An 8,055-nucleotide genomic window follows, 5' to 3' on the forward strand; every position below is an offset into this window, starting at 1 on the left:
GCAGGCGGCCCGATGCCCGGTCAGTGAACCAGGCGGCCCAGTCAGCGAAGCAGGCGGCCCGGTGCCCGGTCAGTGAAGCAGGCGGCCCAGTCAGTGAAGCAGGTGGCCCAGTCAGTGAAGCAGACGGCCCAGTCAGTGAAGCAGGCAGCCCGGTGTCCAGTCAGTGAAGCAGGAGGCCCGGTGCCCGGTCAGTGAAGCAGACGGCCCAGTCAGTGAAGCAGGAGGCCCGGTGTCCAGTCAGTGAAGCAGGCAGCCCGGTGCCCGGTCAGTGAAGCAGGAGGCCCGATGCCCGGTCAGTGAAGCAGACGGCCCAGTCAGTGAAGCAGGCAGCCCGGTGCCCAGTCAGTGAAGCAGGAGGCCCGGTGTCCAGTCAGTGAAGCAGGAGGCCCGGTGCCCGGTCAGTGAAGCAGGAGGCCCGGTGCCCGGTCAAAGGCATGAGAAGGGGCTTTGTGTGTAATGACGCGTGTGATCTTCACGACTGTGGCTTGTGCGTCACTCGGTGTTTTTTCTGTTTGCCGCTGTCCCACGTTGGTCACCATTGGCTCCCGTTGTGTCACAATCTCCACAACATTCATTCTGATCGTCACATTTCCGGGTGGCAGGTCGAGTGATTCATCCGTCTCTGAACGTCACCCACTCCAGCACTGGATATGAAAATTCGGCCTCATGAATCCTGAACTGCGCGAGCTCAACGCCCCGGAAGTGCTGACCTGAACGTTCGAATCTCCGATGTCCCATTTTGGGCCTTTTGCTCCGCTCACGTGTGACACATCAGCCGGACGTCCTGCTTGCACCTGACGCCGTTTCATCGTGCGGCGAGAACGCAGGGGTCCTTGCACTCGGGTGACGGTTATTTGCGGTTGTTTCTTGCTGTGTGCCCACACAGATGCCATCTTGGCCGCTGCGCCGTTGATGGACTCCCAGGCTGTTGTGTCCGCAGCTCAAAGTGATGTGCTGCACCTTGAAAGGCGGAGTTTTAGAACGTGCTGCTTAACCCTTCGGTGACACGAAACGACTAACAGCCACCTTGGGGACTTTGAAGGGCGATGCCATCACGAAAGTTCCAAATGCTGATCTCAACAGACATGAAAGATGCAAACCTCGGAAGTGGAAGTGAAATGTGGAAGTGCGCCGCTGGCTGGAGTTACTTCTCCACTGCCAGAGCTGACGCCGCCTGTTGGAGTTCAAGCCGAGCGGATTCCTTGTGTATTTCGGTGTCATTTGCTGTTCTGCTTGTGGTTTCCCTTCGTGTCACGTCAGGCGTCTCCTTCTGATGTCCTCCTGCAGCTTTTGCTCCTTGCTTGCCTATAAGGTACGCCATTTTGGTTTGGCTAGCGTGCCTGTTGCCGTGATAATGTATCCCATGACGCACCAGGAGCATTGGCCCGGTTGTGTTAAGGTCACCGCGTGATTCCCGGAGTTTCATCGCTTGCGGTTTGCGGGTCTGCTTCCTCGACTGCCCTGTCAGTTGGCCACACGCGTCCTCGTGACGTTTTCTCTGTCGGTACGAGGGGGCTTTGTGAGGGTCGTGTTTTCTTTGTCTCTGGACTTTGTCGCTTGTGGTTTTTGAGGTCCCTCTTTGGATTTGTTTGCATTTCCAGGATGTTTTGCTCTTTCTTTCCGTTTATGAAATTCAAATCTCCGAATGTGGGATTTGTGCCTACAAGCCGAAGTTTTGATGGCTTCCTCTCGCTCTCTCGCTCTCCTTTTTGTCATTTCCTGAGACTTTTAAAGCCCTGCAGGCCTCTGTAGGTCAAAGCCTGCAGATAACAGTTGGGGGCCTGGCACCCTTTGTGCCACGTCTGGACCGCCAGATCACGGCGGTGCCACCTTGAGAGGTGCACTTGGTGCCAGGACTTGATTGTCCTTCCTTCCCAGCAGCACTTTGGAGCAGACAGACGCAGGATTCCCACACCAAAGGCCAGGCAGGAAGTCCGAGGTCTCCGGTGGACATTTGGCATCACGGCCGACTGTGGTGGACAGTCTAGAGAAAGTGGTGCCAGTGGAATGACCCAAGTCGTGCGGCTCTGTCCCTCATTCGGCCGAGTACAACGGGCCGGGGCAGCAGAGATAGGAGACAGACAGGGTGGGCACTGTGAGTGCAGCTGAGGGACGACGGTGCTGCCCCTGCCTGCAGGTCCATTTTCAGTGTAGCGTGCTGCTGTGCCAGCCAGTGCCCCTTTTTTAAGGGTCTCTGAGACCAGGGTGGGTTGTACCTTTATTGGCCATTTTGGGCCCTGAGCCTGTAGGCCACCTGACTGCAGACTGGCAGTGCTGTCCTCATAGTGGGATGCCAGATTTGAACCCTTTGTGAGGAGACTGAATAGTGGGGGAGGGGTGTCTTGGAAGGAACAGTGCAGTGGGGGTGGCATCTAGTAGAGCTGGCAGGCACTTGGCGCCAACAGATAACCCCCAATGCCAGCGCAGACGATAAAGTCAAGCTTTGACTTGCAGGTTCTTGTCAAGGTCGCATTACAAGGCTGCTCATGGAGGACAGCAGTGGTTGTTGTCAAGATGCCAGCTGCGGATGTGGGCACTCATCAGACACCACTCAGCCTAGTGGGTGGCCATCAGGAACATCCAGGACTGACCGTCAGCCTGCAGGTAGACCACAGCATTCGGCAACTGAAGAATCCATAAATCCTGCTGTTGGGCAAGGTGGGCATGACACACTGATGGGCCGTTTCAGGGTGATGTAACTGCTGGCACACAGGCTCAGTTTGAAGGGTCTGGTGAACGCGTGTACAACACGAAACATTCAGTTTAGCTTGAGGTTAGGGGGGCAGATCACTGGGCACAAGGAATGGAACAGCCCGGAGGGTGCCAGTTAACCTCACATGAACACAGGAAGTGTGATCAGCCTGTGCAGAGCCAGGTGTGAGGGTTCGAGGCTGCTGCGTTGTCCGCTGTGCCACTTCAGTGCCAGACTTGAAATGGGAACGACCTCAAGAAATGCCAGGGATGGGGAGACGTGGACTAGGGGAGGGTAGAGATCTGGTATGCCGGGTGTGGCCCTGAGCCAAGCAAGAATCAGCAGACGGCCTTCGTGAGGGTAAGCTGGCACTTGACAGGTCACTTGGGCACAGATAGGGCACCTGGAGATGAGCTTTAACCAATGAATGCCAAGTAAGTAGTAACCTAGAAGTTGTCTCCAAGATGATTCACACCAGAATTCTGCGATTTTTGCAGCTTGCGCCAGAATCTTATAAACTGTCAAGGAGTGGCATCATGGCAAATCCCAGCAACACTGCCCTAAGGTGGCAGTGCCAAGGAAGACAAAGAATAAAATGAATAAAAGAAAGTACCAAACACATGAAAAGATCTTAAACATGTGCAATAGCCAGGAGGTAATAATAAAATCACACGAGTTGATGGTGCCATGCCCGCCTGACTGGAGGTGTGCCACAGTTTGGCGCATCAGCTGTAAGCCCCTGAATGGCCATCAGCTGAAAGTGTGCCCACCACTCACTGGTGCTTGATGGACTCGCACAGCTGGCTTGATGTCCTGTGGTCCTGGTGCAAGTCTGTGCCCACTCCATTGTGACAGTGCCATACCGGAGAAGCCCCTGAGCTGAACACCTCCTCACTCCCATTCCTTTTGTGTTACCAGTGTTGGCTTGGCACGGCCAGCAGCTTTCTAGGTAGAGGTACCGTAGGTGGCAGTGTTGGACCCAGAATGCCACACTGAGGGCACAGCCCCATTGTCTCAGTGTTACCGCCAGCAGAGGCAGAAGCAATGCTTGAGTCGGTGGGCCGTTGGCCTCATCTTTCTGTCCCAGTCATCGTGGCCCACCATTGCCACCAGGGCTTTGGGGTGGCACCAAAGAGTGTGGCCTCCCTGGAACTGCCACCCTTGCTGCCTGTCGGCCACTCTGAGCTCCACGTCGTTCACTGGCTGCAGTTTATCTTATCAGCAATGTGTAAAGCCATGCAGCTGTTTGAGCGTTTGGGTGGCACCTGGCATGGCACAACATGCTAAGGTCTAGAGACAACTGGACAGGAGAAAATAAGGAACAAAGGCTGGCAGAAGAGGGTGAGGGTGTGGAGGCTGGCATGAGGGAACAGATAGCAACAGTTGTGACCTGTCCAGTCAGTAGCCATGCAGGCCAGAGGTGAACCCAGCGAATGCCAATAAATATCTGTGAGGAGTGACCTGGGAAGCACAGAAGCCTGCCAGGCTTAGGGGAGGATGTGCCCAAAGGGGGCCCAAATGGGAAACTGAAGAGAGTCACCAAGGGGACAAGGCCAGCCGGGAATCCAGTGAGGGCACAGGGGAATGCCAATGCCAAGCCCAGCATGTGGCAGATTCCACAAGGAGGGCACCTTGGCACTTCTTAAAACCTGACATTGTGACACACCAAGAAGTCACCACCAGTAGAGTGTGACATGACACCTGAAGGAGGGTCGATTACAGGGTCAGCAGCAGTGATGACTTCATGGGCACCGTCCACTTCTGTCTCTCCTCATCACCAACCTCGCCACCTGCCTTCAGGCTCTCCTGGCAGGGCTACTTGAGGGGTCTCTGGCTCTCCCTGCTGCCTCCTCAGGATTTCTACTCCTCATCCTGCCAATCACAACTGAGGCTCCGCCCACAGGCCTTGGAAAGCCAGGCTGGGTTTTTAAATGTCCATCGGTGTGTCCAGTGACGGTCATCGGTCTGGTGGGTACCTCACCCCTCCCCCACGTGCTAGTTCTCCTGATCAAGGCCTCAACTTCTGCAGTAGCCGCTCATCCAGGGGTCTGCTGCCCGTGTGCACATGGAGACATGTCATGCACACATAGGTCATGCGTGGCACAAGACCATCCACTACTCCGGCCCCCCAGGGACATGTGAAGGCCTGACAGGACTTGTGGCCAAAGCGAGGGGTCAGAAGTCCATCTGTGTGGATAATGGAGAGGGAGATGAGGGGGCGGGCCCATCAATGTAGAGAAACTGATGAGGGGCGTGTCTATGAATAAGAAGAGACCAGTTTGTAAGCAACTAGACTTGTGTGGGCGTGTCTGTGAATATAGACAGACAGAGATGTGGGCGTGACCCTGTGGTTAAGTAGCAGTGTGTGGGTGTGTCTGTTGATGTGAAGAGGCGGCCTTGTGGGTGTGGTTATGTGTTTAAGTAGATGTGTGAGGAGGCGGTCTTGTGGACGTAGCTATGTGTGGGCGTGTCTGTAGGCGTGAGGAGGCGGTCTTGTTGGTTAAAATGTCAGAACATGCCAGGTAGTATATTGGTCTCCTTCAGGAATGCTACATTGGGCATCCAGGGGTCCTGGAGAAAGTCAAACTGGCACAAAGAGGGGTTGGAGACCAAGAAGGAAAGCACCAGGAGGTCCTCTGATGGGTGAGTAATTACGGTCTCCAGGCAACAGTGAGGGGTGGCGTGGCCAAGAATTGGGATGAAGTGCCAGATTGGTAGGGCAGGGTGAGCCAATTGGGTGCCTCCCACCTTGTAGCTGGCCAGGATGAAGGAGATGAGAGAAAGGGCAGCAGAGGAGACCCCAGCAGCAGCAGGCGGGGACAGCAGGTCACCTCTGGGGAGCCCCCGTTTATTGACCCAGAGCAGCAAGAAGTGCCAATCCAGCACCGGGCACATCAGGCCAAGTTAGAGACCCAGGAAAGAGTGACCAGGCCAGGATTTGAACCCAGGTCTCTGAACGCCCACCTGTTGCTCCATTATGAGGACACCTTAGCTGGATGTTGTGGAGGGTCAGACTCTCGAAGGGCTGTCCAGCTGTCATGGGGCACACCAGCCAGGAAGTGAACTGAGGTCTACGCTGTGCCACCTTCAAAATGTCATGAAGTTAATGTCAGTAGATTAGAACAGTGGCACAGGGCAAGACTGGCACCAGAAAAGACAAGCTGGAGGATGTACATTTGCAACAAATGCCAGGGAATGGGCACAGCAGGTCTGGAGTGCCCCATAGCATGGTGAACCCCATTTCTCTGTCTTCAGGTGGCGCCCCACTGTGACAGGCTCAGGAACTGCAAGCCCACGCTGCCCAACACAGCGACGAGGAGCCTTGAGGATGAAGGCCAGTGGGCAAGTCGGAGCTTTGAGCGAATTAAAAATCAAATCTGGGAATGAAGAATTTATTAAAAATAGGCGAAATCGTGCAAGGCGGGCACAGCGGCTTTTAATAAGGACGCTTTAGAGCCGCCTGACTTTTGGACAGGATTAGATGGCAGCATCAGATTATCCATCTGCTTTAAATACACGAAAGATCCGATTAAAACGTCAAATACCCGCCGTGATTAGGCATGAAAGGCAAAGCCGCCACGCTAATGGGTATCAAATGCCAGGCCTGCATTAGAGCCACGGAGGTGTGGGCCACAAGGGGGCACTGGGTGGCACATGCCAACTTGTAGGTCTGAGACCCTGTGGGCAGCTAGCCAGGCAAGGGCACACAGGTCACACCAGTCGGTGTGATTGGCGATAGCCCCCCTTTCTTTGTGCCATTTTGGAACACCCTCTTGTGTCTGCCAGTGCCCACCGGGTTAACTAGTCTTCTCCACTGCCTACCAGTGCCCTCCAGGTTTCCCACCACCCTCTGGAATCTTCCAGTGCCATCTTGACTTTCTGATTGGGTTTTGTCTGTAAAAGAAATCAGGATGAGGTGGGCACTGCATGAAGTAAGGCCAGTCTGCCAGTCTCAGGGCTGGCGACGGCCTGCCAGGGCTTCTGGGTCAGTCCAGGAATGCCATATTAATATTCACCTATTTGCCAGGCGGTATTTAGGCACAAACAGGTGTGAGGTGGCAGGGCTGGAGTGAGCTGGACAAGGAGCACTACCGTGTAGGCATGGGGCTGACGTCGGGCATCATCACCAGCCTGAGACCACAGCAAGCGACTGCTGCGTGACCTGCCATCCATCACTGGCACACACTGGGTTGTGTATGATGTTGCCATGGTAATGTCACCACTTCTTCAGTTCAAGCATCTTATGGGGACCCTGGGCACTTTGGCCTCCTCTTTCTCAACAAGCCAGACTCACCTGACTGGAGAGATGGAATGGCATCCCCATCAGGATAGGACACCAGTGCCACCTGAGCTGCCCACAACTGATTGAGAAATGGGCTGGCACTCAAACTCAAGTCCGCAGACTGACAGAATGGCCAGTGGTGGATGGCAGACCAGCAGGGTCCTGAGATGGACGGCTTACTGGGTGGGCTCAAGGTTCTGTGGTGCCCATCGATGGTGTCTCCTCACAGTTAGGTGGCATTTCAAAGTGGGAGGACGAGGACGCGTGGGGCCTCAAGTGGCATTGTGAGCGCAGCATGTGTCCGGCCTGAAGGGGGCACCACATTGCCGCATAACAGATTAAATATGAGCAGTGGGCAAAACAGGTAACTGGGGGGCACCTTTAGCTGTGCCAGGCAAAATCTTAACTGAACTCTGGCAGCCCTGGCATTATTAGGGGATACTAATTAGCACTCATTAAAATACTCTGCTGGCATTTAAAGTTGGCACCTGTGTAAATGAGCACCCATATTCAGGTCCAGCTGCTTATCCACCAATCTACAAATGCCCTGTGCCAGTGCCACGTGTAAAAGACCTCCAGGCTGGTGGCCCCCTATGTCGCCCTTTGCTGTGTCTGTGTACCCATTCCAGGGTTTGTTCCCAGTTTAGTGCCACAGTGTGACGCCACCAGAATCAGGTGACATGATGAAGTGACGTCACTTAGCGAGCCTCAGTTGTGCGTAGAGAGGCCTGAGAAGCCAAGGCGTGGGAGAGGAGAATGGGCACTGAAAGCGGCCCAGACAGACAGGCGAGAGGGGCATCTCGGCGCCAGGCCATCTGCCCATATGTTTGAGAATGACGTCTGACTGCTTTGAAATCGCCAACATGCCCTGCCCACCCAACTTTACAGGGCCCACGTGACAAACCGTGGGACACGTCTGGATGTCTAGTGATGCCAGGTGGCGAGCTTTCAGAGGGTCCCCCTCATTGGGAGGCTGTGTTTGGATCGGCGTTTGTGCCCGCTTATGATGAAGAGGAAACCAGTGAGGGTCTTCGGCAAAAATGACCAGAAGATCTTGAAGTTGTGCATCAGCAGACCCCCT

The sequence above is a fragment of the Polypterus senegalus genome, chromosome 6 (genome assembly GCF_016835505.1).
Source record: "Polypterus senegalus isolate Bchr_013 chromosome 6, ASM1683550v1, whole genome shotgun sequence".
NCBI lineage: Eukaryota > Metazoa > Chordata > Cladistia > Polypteriformes > Polypteridae > Polypterus > Polypterus senegalus.